This window comes from Lynx rufus, unplaced genomic scaffold, assembly GCF_022079265.1.
Source record: "Lynx rufus isolate CCGP_SWC_20201006 ecotype Redwood Valley unplaced genomic scaffold, mLynRuf1.p SCAF_5, whole genome shotgun sequence".
Taxonomy (NCBI): domain Eukaryota; kingdom Metazoa; phylum Chordata; class Mammalia; order Carnivora; family Felidae; genus Lynx; species Lynx rufus.
The window spans coordinates 104068521-104086692 of record NW_025814867.1 but is presented as its reverse complement, the minus strand read 5'-3'; the positions used below and the strand labels follow the sequence as shown (position 1 = coordinate 104086692).

Below are 18172 nucleotides of genomic sequence, written 5' to 3'. Positions count from 1 at the left end.
AGGAGCAGTTTAAACCCCCCTTTACCTGTTTGAAGAGGTGAAATCAGCATATTCCGTGAGAAGCATTTTATGACCCTGGAGGTGGGTGGAAGCATTTTGGAGGTTTGGGGGAACAGGGGTCCTGCCTGCTAAGTCTCTCACCCCACATTTACGTATGACACAGAGGTCATGAATCCTAAGGCTTGGGTATCCCATGGCAGCTAGGAGCAGAACAGAGACTCAGTGTGCCCTGAGCCCACTTTCTCCTCACCTCATTCCAGCATCATAGCTGCTCTCACTTTGCAACTTAATCCTTACTCAAGGGGTAAAAAAAAAAATGAATTCCAATATTGTTGCACTTTCAAAAAAGGTAAAAACACTCCAGTCTCAGTGTTTGAGCTTTTGAAATCTCCCTTGCTAGACGTGGATTTTCACAATCCCTTTGTTTCTAAAATTTGGCCCCTGGCAATGGCTACCCTGGCCAAGCCAGGGGCTATCCCAGCTAGGGGTGGGCTGCCACTCCTCTTCCAAGGTCTGAGTGGAGATGGGCAGGCAGGCCTTCCCCAGCCCAAGAAATCACCATGCAATTGAAGACCTACCAACTCTCTTTCATTGGTGTTATCTCAGGCCCCAAATGCAGGCTCTCTGGTCCAGCATGGTTGCCACCATGGATTTCTGGGAGTTCCCAGGGGGTGCCCTGCATTCAGGGATGAGTGAGCCCAGTCTGACATGTATTTCTGCTTTTTGGTGGACCCCAGAAAGCCCTGTGGGACTGTGGGAAGCAGGACACACAGCCAGTGCCACACTTTGACAGGAGGGTTCCAATTTGGTATAGCTCAAGCCAGGGGCCCTACCGAGATTTAGTGGAAACTCTTTCAGGCTTTATTCACATCTTTCTCTCTCTCTGGGACCCAGGCAGAAGTCAGGGGAGGTCCAGGCTGGGAAAGAACGTCAGAGTCAGACATTGCACTTGCCGAATCTCAAAGTACTCCCCACTTCCCCTCTCTATTGCTAAGGACTGACTGTCATTGGTCTGGTAACTCATACTTCTTTACTCTTGTGGAAACCGCTCTTCTGGGAAATGCCTCAGTTCTTTGGGTAAAGTGACTCTGTCCTCCCTCCCCTGTCCTGGTGCCTTGGGTACACCATAGACCCAGGCTCAGATTGATTGCAGCTTGGCAGTTCCGGGCCAGTCTCTAGACACACCTTTGGAATTGCCCTTTTTAGGATTGCCGGCCCATTGGTCACTGAAGCTGTGTCTTTATAACTCCAGGAAAACGAAAAGCTAGAAAGTTCACTGAAAAGAAATTAGACGAAGAAGCCTTAGTAATACCAGCTTTATTCTTCCATTTGTTCTTGACCAAAACTTCCCCCACCCCTCATTCTACTGGTCAACAAATCCTGAGGGTTCTATCTTCAAAACACATCCAGAGTCCTCACATTTCTTGCCACCTCTACTGCTTCGACCCTGCACCCAGACACCAGCATCTCTTGTAGGAGCTCCTGACAGCTTCTTTTGTCTTCCACCTGTGCTGCTCTGTGGTCTAGTCAATGCAGCAAAGTGATGCAGCTAAAGTTAAATCAGATCATGTCATTTCTCTGCTTAAAACCATCCCTCCAAAGGCTTTCTACCTCCTATGGGGTAAAGCCAAAATACAATGGCTTCAAGGTCCTATAAAGTCTGTCCCCTTGGGACCTTTCCTTTCTGTACAACTTGTCTGCTATTTTCTTCTAATTCATTTCACTCTGGCCACAGGGCCTTTGCATGTGTTACTTCCTTTGTCTGGGGTTGTTATTCCCCAAAATACATGCATGAGTCACTGCCTGTTGAGTTTTACTCAGATATTTAATTGTTCAATTACTTTGTATTGCATTGAATTCTAAACCCAGGTATTTGATTTTAAGCCTTTGTTTGTCATCAATTAGTTAAACCTATATGTAAAGGACAGGGGAGAATTGACCAAAACCTGCCCAGGCAACTTTTCCCCCACCCTTCTTTTTAAAAAAGAAGTCACCTGTCATCGAGCTATGAGATAATTACACACACATACACACTATTTTTATTTGACCACATGTGGGCTATATATTATGGCACATGGAAGAAAGCTGTCTACTTGTTAATAAGTATATCTCAAAGGAATATCTAGATGAACCCTGGACAAGTTCTGACAACCATTTATGACCACTGAGAATCCACTGAAGTATGAGTTTCGTTTGAAAAATGACTATTAGTAATGAAAATGTCAAGTGAACTCTGACTTTCTATAACCAGAGTAGATGGATTCACATTTTTACAAAGCGTCAGCATGTAAAACAGGCTCTGATCTTTCACCAGGAAAAAAACCTTTTCAAGGCTATGGCTGGAAGCCCATAGTAGCAGTAGCTCAGGGAGGAATTTAATGGTTTTTAAATTATAGTTTCGGTGCCTCTAAATTATTCTCAGATCCTGGATAAGGCCAGCCTGACCGCTCCAATATACTCATTTTCACAGGTTGGCTCTAACATGGAGATAAAATATTCATACACATATGTGAAGTATGCATTTCTGTGCCTTCTCAGTTTGTGACTGTCTATATAATACATGGCATATCTATGACTAAGTAGGAAGGGGCACCTGGATGGTTCAGTTGGTTAAGTGTCAGACTCTTGATTTTGGCTCAGGTCATGACCTCATGATCGAGCCCTGTGTGGAGCCCCGTGTTGGGCTGCTTAAGATTCTCTTTCTCTCCCTCTGCTCCTCCCCCACTCTCTCTCTCTCTCTCTCAAAAAAAAAAAAAAAAAAAAAGCAAGAGAAAACTTAGAAAATACTGATTCAGTGCCAGCTTGAATTATAGACTCCAAGTAAAGACAGTTTAAAACTCAAAACAAAGTATATTGGACCCAGCCCGCTTTTTACTCAGTAGTCGCATATTGCTGTATGTTTCTTTAATTATTTATGTCCCCTCGAAATCTACGCTATGACAAGTCTTCAATAGTCAGTGCCAGAATTTGAATCTATTATGGTTTACTCTTATGTATCAGGTGAAATTAAAAACAAAACAAGACAAACAAACTAACAAAACACCCAGAAAACACTTCTGTATTAGTATAGCCCAAGGCAATGAACAAACACTTGATTTTGCTCATCTTCAGGAAGTGGTACCCTACGGTTACTCAGGTATTTAATCATTCTTACGAAACCGAGCCTTCAAAAGGAAGAAAATGTAAAAGGTTTCTACATTTGTTTTATATCTTAGCTATTGCATATATGATGTCCTTCTCTGATATAGCAGTCATGTTGCTGCAGGGGTTTCTTTGAGAAAAAAGTCGTACTGTCCTCTTTTGGATAAACTATGTTAAATGAAAGGGCTAGCTGCTTGCCTCTGGGGAGAAGAAATTTAAAATGTAGTTATTTTTCTATTCTCATCCAATGATATGTCACCTCTTCTTTTTTCTTTATTTTTGGCTTTTCCATATCTCTTCCAAGTAGGGGTAAAAATTGGGGAGGCTTGAAGTAAGCTGGGGAATCAAAGGTACTGAAAATCTGAAACTTGAAAGGAGATTCTACATGAAAATATGCTTTTCAGGTTCTCTCTACATCATCTCCATGTCCTTCTGTTTGCTTTTCTTTCAAATTCAGTATGCACCATGTGGTTTGCCCACTGCTAGTCATGCGAGATGTTTCAAAAATGGAGACAGGACCCCAGCCCCAAAGGACTCATCATGATGCGGTGACATACATGTAAGTGATCATTACAACCTGGCCAATCACTGAAGACACACATACACAGAATTAAAACTCAGTTGTATTCCCATTGCATTGAAAATATTATATAATAAAGGTAAAATGACAATTTCAACCCACCACTTAAAATGAAAAATCTTCAATGGTTCCAGACTTTTTCTTATGCATGTATCAATAGTTATGTGTTTGTGTATTGGGAGCCCCCAAGACCACCCCCAAGTTCTATGGTTTTCCAGGAGGACTCACAGGACTTAGCATATAATCATGTTCACAAGATCTATTTACAGTGAAAAAGATTTGCAGCAAGATCAACAAAGGGAGCGGGTGTAAAGGACAAACTCAGAGAAGCCAGGCACAAGCTTCCCAGGGTCTCTCCCAGTGCACTCACCCAAGACATGCTTAATTCTGCCAGCAGTGAATTACAATGGCACATATGAAATGCTGTCTGCAGGGGAAGCTCTTTAAAGACTCCGTGTCTGGGGTTTTTATGGGGCTAGTCACACAGGTAGCCTCTAACTGATACATACCAAAATTTCTGACTCCCGGAAGGAAAGCAAGAGTTTGTGGGCAACCACATTGGTTGTATAAGCAGTTTAGGCACAAGTGAGCCACTTCGCTCAGTTGGGAATAGCAGAACTCTCCTGAATTCTAAGTGCCCAGATACCAGCCAAAGTCCAACCTGCTAAACAGAACTTTCAGAGGATTACTGTCAGGCCTGATTTGTTAACTCTTTCCTACACAATTCATGTTTACACTCTATACAAAATGCTCCATCTGTCTATATTCTACTGTCTGTCTGCAACTTTTCCTTTGAAGACAACCCTGTTGGAGACACCTTCCTATACCAGATCACACAGGTTGACCTACTTCTTTGTCATAGTATTCCATTTGTGAGACAGTTTCTTTTATTCCTAGATAGATTGAGATTTGGTTTGTTTGCAATTTTTGATATTACAAGTTATGATCAATGAACATCACTTTTCATATACTTTTCACATATCCATGCCTATTCTTTCTGTTACATAGGCTTGTAATTGCTGTGACGTATGTTTCTAGAAATGGTATCCTGATGTCATTTGATTTAGGAAGGAAGATCGCTGTGTTGGAATTTTGTACTAAATGAAATGTACTAAAATGAAGAGAGTTTGTTGGGAAAGAGGGCTATTAAAAAAGCCTGCTACAGTCGATCAGAGTCAGTGGCAGAGAGTTTGGAGAGGGGTGGATTTAGTTTGGATGTTGTAGATTTAGTCTGAAGACAATATAACAGCTCCTATCTGTGGATGGCTAGTGAAGCGTGAGCGAGGAGAGGTAAAGATGACTCCTAGTTACATGATCTGGTGGACAGCAGTTAAGTGTCATGCAAGGAGAGCAATTAGGAAGTAATTATAACAACTCAGGGAAGAAATGACCGGGGTTCAAATTTCCAAGTGGTCATTCATTCATAAATGTCAAGCATCTGCTAAGTATCAGCTACTCTGTTAGCTGTTAGCACTAGTGCATCTTTTTTTCTTTATTTGGCCAAGAACATTGAGATAGAAACTTGATGCAATATAGATTCAAATAAACTTGGCCATTAATTAATTTCATTGTTATTCTTTTGTGAATGGCACAAAGCTTAATAAAAGCTGTAGAGCGTAATGGTGAATCACGTCCCAGATGCTTGAACAATATGCACACACTTTAGCGTAAAAATAAAAAGAAGGGGGGAAAAGGAATTATGAAAGAAAATAAGATCTCTCTTGTGTCTAGATTTGAAGACAGACTGTCTCCCACGCGCCCATCCCAGACAAATGCCCTCAGCAAGCAGGAGCGGGCGATCCTCCTCCTCACTGCGCCCAGAGAACATTCTCTCCTGCACAGTTCTGAGTATCACTTGTGAGGGCATCAAGTGTGATGTGAAAAAGAGAGGTCAGGAAGCATTTCTTTTTATTCTTTTCACTGATTTGCTGTTCCCTTCACATCTGCCCCTCCTCCCTTGTCCATGAGCCTAAAATGCAACTTCCTATTGTCTGAAGACCAGACACATATAAATCATAATTTGAATGACAAGGGGAATTTTATTTTTATAGGGTTTTATGCATCCCTCAATAGAAATTGACGTGCTTTTATGCATTTTGTTTCACAACTTGCTTGAATTTATATTGGAATCTGCTTTCTGATTAAGTTTATTTGACTAGGCAGAAAAGCCCCATCTGCATTCATTTGCACTCAGTATATGTAAGGAATGTGATCTCACACATTCTTTTAAAAATTGGTTTTCGTAGTCTCTGAAGCTCATATGGGGAGAGGGGTACACATTTCTTTCTTTCTGCATACTTAAATCTCTTTATTCTCCTTTTAATTCCTGTAAAAAGTCAAGTTACATTCTTCAAAGAAGATATACGAATGGCTAATAAGCACACAAACAGATGTTCAACATCACTAATCATTAGGGAAATGCAAACCAAAAGCACAATGAGATACCACCTCACACCCAATAGGATAACTATTATTTTTTTTAAAAAATACAGAAAATAATATGTTGGCAAGAATGTAGAGAGGTTGGAAACTTGGTGCATTACTGGTGGGAATGTAAAATGTTGCAGGTGCTGTGGAAAACAGTATGGCGGTCTTCAAAAAATTAAAGCTAGAATAACCATGTGATCCAACAAGTCTACTTTGACGTAGAAATTTCTACTCAAAAGAATTGGAAACAGGGATTGAACAGACATCTGTACATCAATGTTCATAGCAGCATTATTTGAAATCACCAAAGGTGGAGTCAACCCAAATGTCCATTGACAAATGAGTAGATAAACAGAATGTGGTCCATACATACAATGGAATATATTCAGCCTTAACAAGGAATCAAATTCTGAAACATGCTACAACATGGATGAACCCTAGGAGACACTGTGCTACATGGCAAAGCCGGACACGAAAAAGCAAATATTATATGATTCAACTTGTATGAGGTTCCTAGGGTAGTAAAATCCATGCAGACAGAAAGTAGAACAGTGGTAGCCAGGGCCTGAGAGAGGGGAAATGGAGAATCACTGTGCGATGGTATAGAGTTTCTGTTTGGTAAGATGTAAAATTCTAGAGATGGCTGGTGGTAATGTTTGTTATAACAATGTGAATGTATTTAATGTCACTGTGTGCTTAAAAATGGCTAAGGTGGTAGATTCTATATTAAGTATATTTTGCCACAATTTAAAAAATGAAGTAATCAAGGCTACCTGGGAAAAACTGTACTTTTCATCAGTGGTGCTTTTTCCTCATTTTGAAGGATTTTCTCTTTTTTCCATCTTTCACCCAGCTTCCTCTCTCTGTGTTGGTGCTATTTGCACTCCTCTCCCTCATCCTTATTTACCAAACTTTCTCTAATGACAGATTCTAATACAAACAATGATCCCTGAAGGTATTCAAGCCAAAATGATAGCTCCCTCTGGTATATTTTCATTTTAAGACTTAGCTCTAACTGAAAATGTTAGGTGGCACTTCCTGGGAGAGGAAGCCTTCTGGGGGCCGTAACATCTCCATGCTTTGGCCCCTGTGTCCCTGCAGAAGACTGATGTTCTGGTGACACATTCAGTCAGGAAAATGGAAGTCATGGTAGGTATTTCGAGTAAAAAGGGATTTCATACAGGGAGGAAAGTTTCCAAGTGGTTGGGAGAGCAGGAGTGAAAATGAGGGTGGGAGGAGTCATGTGCTTCAGAGACCCAGCACCGCAGCCAGCCCTCCAGCCCCGTGGCCTCTGGGCCCACAGATCTCGCACCCTTACTGCCTGCATCAGCTGCTGCCCTGCAGGATCCCTCTGCTGCTGGAACTGCCTCTACCACTGCTCTTAGATTGTTGCCATGCATGCTGGAGCCAAAAAAAAAAAAATTTCCTCTACCTGCCACCTGCTCTCATGTGAGGGCCTCCTATGGATGGAATCTAAACTAGAACCAAGATGGCAGGGGAGTCTGAGAAATACTGTTCATAGGTTTCCGGCCCTTATGATTTGGGGAGCATAGAAATGTAGTTCCTGAGAACAGCAGGCAAGACCTGGCACAGACCTGGTGTTTTGTGAACTTAGTGCCTTCACAGGGACAGGCTGAGCCCTGCATGACGAGACAGCCTCAGGCTCCAGAAAGATCACGCCTCCCAGGTCAGATGGACCTGTCCTATAGCTCTTACCTAGATCTTGGGCAGTGATAGCAATGAACATTTGCCAAGCCCTTTCAGGAAGCCAAAGGCTTTGTGAAGTGCCTGAGACCTCACATTAACAAGCCTGTGAGGTAGGTTTTGTCCCTTCCATTCTATAGACGAAGAGCCTGGAGTGGCGGTGGGGTACTGAAAATCCAGCTCTCTCCATGGGTCCTGTGTCAGCAAGCACTTCTGAGGAGACCATTCGTGATAAGGTCTCCTCCCCAACGCAACTCCCCACCAGGATCTGCACAGTGTGCTGGTCGATACCGCTGCCTCCTGGTTCTGGCAAATCATCCTAGTCCTGCACCTAAGAGGGACGTCAAAAGACTTGAAGTTGTTTCTGCTGCTGGGTAACTTTTTCCTATTCAATCTGCATTAATTTCCAATGGCTGCTGTAATAAATTACCACAGATTTGGTGACTTAGTGGAAATGGATTTTCTCACAGTTCTGGAGGCCCAAGTCTGAAATCAAGGTGGCAGCAGGGCCACTCTCCCTCCAGAGGTTCTAGGGGGAGATCCTTCCTTGCCTTTTCCAGATATGGTGGCTCCAGGCATTCCTTTGCTTAAAGTCATGTGACTCCAGTCTCTATCGCCATCTTCAAATCGACTTCTCTTCTGTGTGTCTATTTAATCTCCTTTGGCCTCACTCTTCTAAGACTACTTGTGACGGCAGTTAGGGCCCCCCAGACAGTCCAGGTTGATCTCCTCATCTCAAGATCCTTAACTTAGTCATGTCCACGAAGACTCTTCTCCCCAAATAAGGTAATATGCATATGTTCCAGGGATTGGGATGTGGCCATATGTTTGAGGACACCATTCAGTCCACCGTATCCCTCCCAAGGGAGGAAAGAAAAGCAAAGAGATATTTTCTGCTATCTCTTCCCAGGAGCATATCTTTAGACACGGGCTTTTCTCCTTCATTCTGTAGCATCTTCCTTCTAATACCTTTCAGCCAGCACCACCAAAAAAATCACAAATCCTGACACACACACTAAACAGGTGGATATTGACAATTACAGCTTTTGGTCTTCTTTGGTTGAGCAAAGTTCATAGACTCAGGCCTTGTTTCCAGTTCAGGCCAAACAACACTGCCTTTAGCTCCATTGTCAAAAATTCCTCCATGGTTCTCACCTCAGAGAAACTACTCAAATTAGTCTCCTCCTTTCTGGTACTCTGCCCTATAAAAAACAGAAGAAAGATTTCTCCAACTAATTTATTCCTCTCTGGTTTCTTTTTCCTGGACTTTATTTCAGTAAGAACTTCTTCAGTATTCTTCAATTTTGGAGTTGTGTCACGTAAATGGGATTAACATCCAAATTTTCTGTTTCCTTCCTTCCAGATCTCCACGTCTTGCCCTGCCCCACCCCCCAACATTCACTACATTTTCACTTTTCACTGTTTTCCCAGGATGTCATTAATAAAAGCATAAAACACAGGCATTGGACGACTTGGTGATACTGTCCTGACCCAGGAAGAAAGGAGGTGATTACCCTTCATTCCCACACAGTATTTGGGAGAGGGGCGGTCTCCACTCTCTGAAACCTCAGTGGAAAGATGATCAGCAGGCTTGGTTCTCTGCTATCTCCACCTGGAGCAAAGGACTGGAGTCAGTTGGCTCACCTCTCCCTATGTGGGGTTGATTCCATGTGAAATAAGACTTGCAGGTTCTCACAGCTTGGCTCCCAAGCTGAAGTAGGGGTTCCTTGCTCTGTTAACCATTTGGTAGATAGTCTCCTTCACTTTATACCAAGGACCTGGTCTCTTGATTCTCATACATCCTTTGAACACCATTTGAAGAGCTTCCATTTGTACAGCACTTCTAATTTTGCAGAACTTTGCACAGAGATTCTTATTTGATCCTGACAACAAGCCAGTGAAGCAGGTGGCTGGATGTTACTGCCCTCACTTTACAGATTAAGAGACTGTGGTTATGTGATTTGTACCAAGCCACCAGCCTATAAGTGGCAAAGCGGCCTGTAAGTGGGACCCCAGGGTAAGAACTGTGGTTATAAAAGTAGTTTGCTTCTGCTCCTGGCCTTTTCCTCTTATTCTTCCCCTCCCCCTTCTTTTTCCTTCTTTCTCTTTTCACCTTCTCCATGCCCTCTGACTCAGTTCCCTACTATTCATCTTCCTCTCTATTCTGATTATTTCTGCCAGTCTCCTAAACCTGAGTTTCTATACTAACTTCTTTACTAATAACTGTGTAACCTTAGATATATTTCTTAACTTCTCTGAGCCTCAATATCCTCATCTGAAAACAGGGTTAATACTGACTTCCATGCAGGCCCATCGTGAAGCTTAATAAGATTTTATACATACATACATACACACACACACACACACACACACACACACATACACACGCACGCGAGCACACCCACACATATCTATAGAGACAGAGAAAGACAGAGAAATTAATAATCTGGCATTTGGTTGGTAGTCAACAGACATTTCCTTTCTCTCCTTTTTTAGTAGTGTGGACACATAGCTAAGATTGTACATACATTCTTGCCCCCATTCACCTGTGTCATCCTTATCATAGAACTGTTGGATTTGATTTAACAGAAGACCCTGGCTGTGCATCTGTGACTATGAACCGTGGCCAAATGAGAAAAGCCTGATAGATGTGGCTGGGGTGATTAATAGCAGCCTGTCTCAGAGCTCTGAGAGTGGTGAGTGAGACGCATTGCCCTGGCTCTACTTCTAATTCTGTGTTGTCATGTGCGGCTGTTTGCCCAAGAGGAAGCCCTGTGTCCACAGCACGGCTTCTGGCTGCAAGCCCTGGATTTCTTGGGTCATCAAGACGGATTCTCTGAGTGGAAAAGAAAAGGATACAGAGCAGTGGTATTTACCCAGAGAAGGGTGTGAACACAGGGTGCGTGTGCGGGTGGACTTTGATCCCTGACCAATCTCATCGCTGGACAAAGTAGGACCCAGAGAAGACACAACAGAGCCATGCCAGTGCTGGTTTGCCCCCATTCCCATGATGCCAGTATCTCCTGCTTTCCCAGTGAGAAATTCGTCATTAGGACAGAATGCCTAGGAATGGAAGAGCCCAGAGATATGGCTTGTTTTCAAATGTGCTATTTACTGACCTTCACCCATCTTCTGCAAATGAGATAGTGTTATTTTGCAAAGCCGGGTACTTACCTGCTTCTCTTCTGCATTTATCTAACTGCCTTAGCACAAGGAGGTTTAAACAGAAAGAATCTTGGGCTGTGTCATCGTTGCCTACTAAAGTTAGGATTTTCTCCCCCCACCTACATGTCTTGAACATTGTTGTCAGGCTGGAAATAAATCTTAAGGCAGAGCATTGATTCCATTCAAGGGGAAACAACAGTGAATATGACGTATTCTTTCAAAGGCCAGTTGTCAGTTTCTTAAACGGTACTTCCAGGGCTGTGATCAGCCAGGAATCGGGAAGCGGGGGTCCTGGTCTGCTGGGCCAGTGTCGCTGATATCAGCCTCACTCTGGAGTTGGATAAAACCCACAGTTCCTATTTGAAATTGGATAGTTAGATGATGTGTCTCTTGGCTTCAACTCTGAAGGCTGGTGCCCAGAGCCAATCTTTGGCAAAAGGGAGAAGAATGAAGTTTGTTTCTCCCTCAAACTCTCCCAGCTTCCCTCTCCCTCCCCTTTTCTCCTGTTCCTCTCCAAGTTCCCAGGACTTTGTCCCTCTTGTACCCCATCCACATGTGGACTCTGAGAGGATCTGAGGCATAGTTTCTACATGTGCAAGTGGATGATATCATCCAGGGCAGTGCTTCACAACTTTAAAGTGTGTACGGATCTCCCACGTTATTGACATGCCGGTTCTGGTTCAGCAGCTCTGGAGTGGGCTCTGAGATTGTGCGTTTTTAAGAAGCTCCTGATGATGTCCATGAAGCTGGTCTGTGGACCACACTTTGAGTAATGTGTAGGGAAAACCTCCAATCCTCCTCTTTTGTTTCTTCATTACTCTGACACCACTACCACACTGACAATGCTTCTGGGACACCAGTTGTGTGGGCTTTCCCCACACCACCAGGCAATTCTGTGACACCAGCTGGGTGTTCTATAGTTTAACTCAATTCTGACACTGTCTACCTGAAGATAGTGTCCGATCCCCCAAGGTTAAGCACTCAGTTCCATAACACTGTCCCCTCTCCCCGCCTGATATGCCTCTCACAAGTAGTGGGTCCCTAGGTTAACCACAACTTCTGTCCAACTTGGCTACAAACTGGAGGTTCCCATGACCTCCTCCCCTTTGGATTCAACACTTTGCTAGAACAGCTCACAGAACTCAAGAAACACTTACTTATGTTTACCAGTTTATCAAAGGATATGAAAAAAGATACGGATGAACGGCCACAAGAAGAGATACATAGGGTAAGGTCTGGGAGCTTCTGGAGTGCAGAACTTCTGTCCCTGGGAATTGAAGTGCATTACCCTCCTGGCATATGGATGTGTTTACCCACTTGGAAGCCCTCTGAACCCCACACTGCTGGGAATTTTTTGAGGCTTCGTTACAGAGACATGATCAGTTATTTATTCCATTTCCAGCCCTCTCCCCATTTTGAAGAACGGAGGGAGGGGGCTGAAAATTCCAAGTTTCCAATCATTACCTTGATCTTTCTAGTGGCCAGCCCCCAGCCAGGAGCCCACCCAAAGTCACCTCACTAGAACAAGAGATGATTCTCGTGTTCTTATTATTTAGGGATTTCTAAGGGTTTCGGGAGCCCTGGTCAGGAACTGGGGGCAAAGACTAGTATATATAGATATTTCTTATTATTTCACAAGGACCAAAGCCTTAAACCAGCCCTAAGGGGAGATAACAGGAATGGAAAAATTCCCTCTTTTTCCTTTCTGGTTTAGGGAAGAGTGTGTGTGTGTGTGTGTGTGTGTGTGTGTGTGTATTTCTCACATTTCCTCGTTATTAGGTATATCTGTGTGCTTTTTTTAGATCCTGCACAACAGTTGGTTTGCTTGATCAAAATTTTAAAATTAATTGTTCAGGTCAGTTCTCATTGATTCATACCCACGATAAATATAATTTTCACCTAGAAACCTCTCAAAATACCCTGATCTCTCATTTTGGTAAAGATCAATTAAATTTAAACCTAGTTCCTTACAAATTTTGTTTCCACAGTGTGTTTTCGGGGCAGGAGTTAGGAGGGAGGAATCCAGAGATGGGGCCAGTGAAGATGGCCCGGTTTATGCCTTACCCACTGTTACAAGTTAATGAATCTAGTGAACCGCCAGGGGAAATGATTTGCCTGAGAAACCAAAGAGCCTGAAGGTGGGAACTCATCTTGGAAGAATCCAGCCTATAAGCCAGACCCAGAACCAACACCTTAGTTCGCAATAAATCAGATGGGTCCTCATCCCAGCCTTCTACTGACTCAATATTCAAATCACTGGCTGTGAGCAAATACGAAACGCTATTTTCCTGAATTATTCTTTAAGAGATTAGCTTTGCCTTTTAACAGAATGGAATGCATAAAGGCAGAAGTCAACCTCAGGGTCTCCCTGTCTCCACTGCCCTAGCAAGGGTACTCACTGAAGCTGAGCAGGGCCTGCCCAGGCTGGCAGAAGTGCCCAGCAGAGGCAGTAACAAGGCCTGTGGCATTTAGGAGCACATTGCCTAGAGCCCAGGGGGGCAACAAGGGCAGGAGGAGAGGGGAACAGAGTGCATACAACACAACGGGCACATGTAGGGAGCTGAACGATATCAGTCATGATCATTGAAAGAAACTCTCTGGAGGCTTCCAAGAATATGAGGGAAGAGGTGCTGGTGAACGGGGATTTGGCTGGGGGCCAAGGCTCTGCATTACCAATAGGAATAAAAGCTGAAGACCACTAACTGAATTTATGCAAAATCCCATATGTTTAGGCCTCTACTGTGTAATCTATAAAACCAGAACCTAGGACATGATGAGTGGTTGGGGTCTACACTCATGCTTTGGTCAGAGCAGCTCTTTTCTTACCTGTTTCCTCTTCTTTCTTTTCTTTCTCTTTCTTTCTTTCTTTCTTTCTCTCTTTCTTTCTTCTTTTTTTTCTTTCTTCCTTTCTCTCCCTCTCCCTCTTTCTTTCTTTCTTAAAATGTTTTTATTTATTTATTTTGAGAGACAGAGGGAGAGGGAGAGAGCACAAGCAGGGGAGGGACAGAGAGAGGGAGGGAGAGAATCCCAAGCAGGCTCCAAGCTGTCAGTGCAGAGCCCAACTTGAGGCCAGACTCATGAATTGTGAGATCATGACCTGAGCTGAAATCAAGAGTCAGACACTTAACTGACTGAGCCACCCAGGTGCCCCTTGTCTGTTCTTTCTTATGGGGGCATCCATATGTGATTTTATTTGACGACAGAGTTCCTAAGCTCGAATCCCTGAGCAGGATGCTCCCTAAGGGCCCAGCCAGCACTAGGACCCTCCTGCTCTTCTATGAGTAAGAAAGTAATAGTGGATGGTTTGATAAGGTTTCAGAACACACAGGGCTTCTGGGAGCCAAGACCAGGCCCGGGGAGGTTGTAGCCAGAAAGGATTCCCAGAGTCTGAGCCCTTGTTAGATTAATAGCTCTAAATGTTGACCAAGTCCAATTCCCTGTAGACACCTGAGCCATTTAGCACAGTTGTGGCAGTGTTTAGGGCCAGGGGAGGATCTTTGGGACATGAGCTGAAATCCCTGGAGAAAACGAAGGTGGGCAAAGCCCCAGACCTCACAGGCTATTTTTAACCAGGAATTAAAAAGCTCTTGCTCACATTCCTAGCTTTGCAGTGTTCACATTCAGGCCCCATCACCAGCTGGCCTCAGAAGCTCTGAATGTCCCCAGGGAAGGAGGCCATTTCCAAATTAACCAGGATCCAAATCAGAGACCTTATTCTACCACGATTGAAATGTTCTGAGTAATAGGATTTTGGATAATTTAGTTATTCATCATGAGAGAGGTATTACAGATAAATACCATACCTCATTGCTATTCCAAGCTGTCCACTAGTCATCTCCTTTAAGGAGAAAAATAGAACACTTAACATGGTTCTGAACAGTGATCTGCTTAATGATTTCAAGGTTTTTATCTGGAGAAGGTTTCAATAAACTACTTTAAAAGAAGTGGAAGCCCAAAAAAACCCCAGAAAACCCCCAAAAAAACCCCTGTGTGAAGGGCTTGTATAATTGCTGAAAGGTTGGTTCTCTAGAGCTAGAAATCAACGAAAAGGGTGAATGTTATGGAAAGATTTTTAAGTAGTTATTCAGAAGAAACTAAATAGAAAATCAATCAGGAAAATAAAAAATTCATAAATCCAATTGCTTCTAATTGGCCACGAACATAGTACAGAATTCAAAATGTTTGCCTATGAACAGCTCTGTCTCTTGAAATTATGACTCTTATCATAGGAAAGAGCATTTAGGTTACTTTTTTTTTTTTTCTATCAAAGAAAATTCATCAAGGGCAAAGCAATCCTGCAAATGGCTTGAGCTGAAAAACTCTTCATTATGGCTATTTATGGAGAAATTCCTACCAAAGATTTACTCAGACTAGGAAGAACATACTTTCATTTCAAGCCTTTAAACATTTATTAAACCCCTACTACGTACACACCACTAAGCTGTGCCCTGTGGGAGATAAACAAACTTAAGAGCTAGGATTCCTGAGAATTCACAATTTCAAAGGGGAAAGAGATGAATGCTTAATTTAAAAAAAATTTTTTTAACGTTTATTTGGTTTTGAGAGAGAGAGAAACAGAGTGTGAGTGGGGGAGGGGCAGAGAGAGAAAGAGAGAGACACAGAATCTGAAACAGGCTCCAGCACAGAGCCTGATGGAGGGCTCAAACTCACAGACCGTGAGATGATGATCTGAGCCAAAGTTGGACACTTAACTGACGGAGCCACCCAGGCACCTAGAATGTCTAATTTTTAAAAAATGTTTATTTATTTCTTTTGAGAGAGAGAGAAAGATGTAGAGAGAGAGCAAATGGGGGAAGAGCAGAGAGAAAGTGAGAGGAAGCAAGAGAGAGAGAGAGACAGAGAGAGAGAGAGGATCCCAAGCAGACTCCACCCTGTCAATACAGAGCTAGAACTCACAAAACATGAGATCATGAACCTCAGCTGCAATCAACAGTCTGAAACGAAACGGACTGAGCCACCCAGGGGCCCCGAGATGAATGCTTAATTAACTTTAGGACAAGCATTAATACAGTAAGGGTTTAATAATAGAGATATCACCACACAGTGTAGGAAGACAGAGGGACACAGATGGTTTCTCACGAAGGGGATCTACAAAGGTTTCTTAGAGGAGGTGAAATAAGAATTAAGAAGATACTTCACACAGAGAGAACACTCTGAACTAATGTCCAGTGCAGATGTGGACTAGGCTTGAGGAACACAGAATATTTTATAATAACTGAGAAGAACTGGTACAAGGTAAAGTCCTGAAGAGTATGATATTTATGTTTAGCACTATATTCTCTGCCTCTCCCTCTCAAACTTTGGGGGGGCAGCCATAATTTGTGTCCTGCTCTCATGTCTCTTGTTAGGACGAAAATTTCCCAATAAACATATACACTCTTAAATGTTACTGACTTAATAGGTTACCCCTCCAAGGAGTATTTGTGCTTTAAAATAATTTTAATTTTTTATTATGTATTCATTGAAGGTATAGAAGAATTCAAGATATGGAAGTACTCTTGATTTCAACAGTAAACATACCCTTAAGAATATTCTGTTCCCCTTTTCTTTATCGTGAGCATTTTCAACATTCCAAAGCTTGCTCAGTGTTTGTTTTTAAAACAGGGGCATAAGGAAAAAACCACATTCTGTTCCAAGGTATTATCTTTCCTCTGGTAGAGTAATTTCAGGCATCTGTGTGAAGATGGTATTTTCAGGTGGGATGATTTACCTAAGAAAGCCCTCTGGGCCTTACTTAGCATTGTGGTATGAGCACATGTTTTAGAGACAGAAAGTCCTGCATTTCACTTCTAGCTATGCTTCTTAGAACATCGAGCCTGAGGCAGCCAGTTCTGCCAGGACTTCCACGTGTGCAAAAGGGAGTGCTCTCTGGCCATTATCAAGTCCAGAGTGGGGCATAATATTCCCTTCAAACCACGACAGCAAGTCAGCCCTAGTACAGGTGCAGAGACAGTGAGGGGCCGATGGAGTCCCCAGAACAGGTATAGACCACGAGGACCTCAGGACAGCTCCCATAGCCCTCTCCCACTGCCCTTGCTGACACCCACACTCTCTCTTCCCAGCCAGTGTCTCCTAGCTGGACTGGGCATCTTTCAGATCTCAGAGGAAAATTATTTCTTCCAGGGGACTTTGTCTTATCGTCCAGACCCAGTCTCTTGTCATTCATGGCAGCTTCTAATTTACTAACATTTAGTGTCTACATTCCTTGCCTGACTGGAAGATTCATGAGACCAAGTATCAGATCACTACAGTTTACTGCCTGGCCCCTGGTAGATGGCCTCAAATATTCTTGAATTACTTAATAAAAGAAAGAGAAAAGGAAGGAAGGAAGGAAGGAAGGGAAGGAGGGAGGGAGGGAGGGAGGGAGGAAGGAAGAAAGGGAGGGAGGGAGGAAGGAAAGAAGGGAATGGCAGACCGTGTTAAAATTTACTCCATTATAATCAAATAAGCCATCTAGAGGACTGAAGAAGGGTGTGTTCAGACTGATGTGGCAGCCACTGAGGAAGAATTAGGAGTAGCTCCCGTTAATATGCTATGATCTTCCTGAGAGAACAAAAGGCAGCACTGGGGCCCACTCATTCTTACATATGTCAGCTTTGCTTTCAGCGCTATTCTTGCTAATGTTTAAATGCCAACATCATGACCCTGGGGCCTCATGAACTGCACATGATAAATTCCCATGAACTGACACTCTTCTACGGCTTGGCAGAGAACTTCATAATATCTTTCACGTGCTTTGCAAACTGGACCTCTTTTACTGAGTATAGTAGATGAATATTTTAAAAGAGTCTTTCAAGAAAATATAATAGAGTATTCCATCAGAAAACATTCTGCTTCTGTTTGAAATTCAAAATATTTTATGGGGTATAGGAACGGAAGATTTGGATTATTCCTTTCATTCTTATCTTGACTTCAGATAGGATTCTGAAGAGAAGAGTTATGTTAGAGAGAAGTAAGGGTGCAGTGATAAGAGCTTAGCAACGGGATTTAGCATTCAATTCAATGCAAGGAACATCTATTAAGTACTTATTGAGTTGAGTGTTCAAAATAATACCAAGGGTCAGACACCGCACTTAATAATTAAAATGTTTCATGCAGTTATGATGTCAGGTAATAAATTGTTTCATTTAATCC

General features: G+C 42.9%; 1 long non-coding RNA gene across 2 annotated transcripts in view; it reads right to left on the bottom strand.

Moving 5' to 3' along the window:
- The window catches only part of LOC124526636 (uncharacterized), a 55819-nt gene that overhangs the window by 30326 nt on the left and 7321 nt on the right, over positions 1-18172 (bottom strand). The gene's annotated exons all lie outside the window — the stretch shown is intronic.